Here is a 1,057-nt window from a genome sequence, read left to right on the forward strand (position 1 = left end):
AAAGGCGGATCTAGGCTCGTTTTAACAAAGCTTTCAAATCACCTCAAAAAGATCAAACTGCTCTGCCATGAGCTGACTTCCTGTCAAAACAAACTCCAACACTCGAAAAAAAAAAACACAATGAAATCCAGGGATTCAAGACTATAACATTTACAATGTTCAGTACGGGGTGAACGCGACTAGACACGTAGAAGCAGGAAAATGTGATTCATAACCAGGAGAAAAATCAGCCGGCAGAAACAGACCAGGGTATGAAAGAGACGGTGGAATTAGAGACGAGGGTTTTAAAATAGAGCTTCTACATGTTCAAGAATTTATTTACCTTTTTTTAGGTGGGGCAACCCATGGTTGACCTTACAGATTGCAAGGACCTTGTCACCTTACAATTCCTGATTTTTTATTTTTTTATGCCTACAGCACCTGGTCTTCCTAGGTGGTCTCCCATCCAAGTACTAACCAGGCCCGACCCTGCTCAGCTTCCGAGATCAGACGGGATCGGGCTTGTTCAGGGTGGCATGGCCGTAAACTAAGAATTTAAAACAAAATGGAACATCTAATGCTGAAAAAATACAGTGCTTAAAATTGAAAATGAACTGTGGACTTAACAGCAGCAGATAGACAAGCAAAACAAAGTATCGGCGAGCCCGAGGACGTGGCCACAGAAACGGGGCGAACTAAATCACAGGAAGAGACTGTAAAAAACAGGCAGGGCCTCGGCGCCCTGCAGGGCAACAGCGATCAGTCTGACGTGTAACCGAGATCCAGAAGGACACGAGGCAACGACAGGACATAAAATGTGTGAAGAAAAAATGGCCGACATTTTTCTAAATTTATTGAAAACTATAAACTCAGAGATGCAAATATTTGACAAATCCCAAGCAAGATTTAAACAAACACACACACACACACACACACACACACACACACACCAGCACACGTCTAAATCAAAATTTTGAAAACAAGTGATAAAGAGACAAGCTTAAAAGTAGCCAGTGAAAAAAAGACACATTATTTCGGGAAGCAAGGGTAGGAATGACTGCAGACTTAAGTAAGAAAC

The 1,057-nt window shown here is 42.1% G+C and overlaps 1 non-coding gene across 1 annotated transcript; it reads right to left on the minus strand.

Annotated features, from left to right (window-relative positions):
• Positions 1–408: 408 nt before the first annotated feature.
• Positions 409–527, minus strand: LOC118604541. Its single transcript, XR_004951778.1, has one exon. It is a non-coding gene; the product is annotated as a 5S ribosomal RNA (ribosomal RNA).
• Positions 528–1,057: the final 530 nt, after the last annotated feature.

This window comes from Rousettus aegyptiacus, unplaced genomic scaffold (assembly GCF_014176215.1).
Source record: "Rousettus aegyptiacus isolate mRouAeg1 unplaced genomic scaffold, mRouAeg1.p scaffold_m13_p_6, whole genome shotgun sequence".
In the NCBI taxonomy this organism is placed as follows: Eukaryota; Metazoa; Chordata; class Mammalia; order Chiroptera; family Pteropodidae; genus Rousettus; species Rousettus aegyptiacus.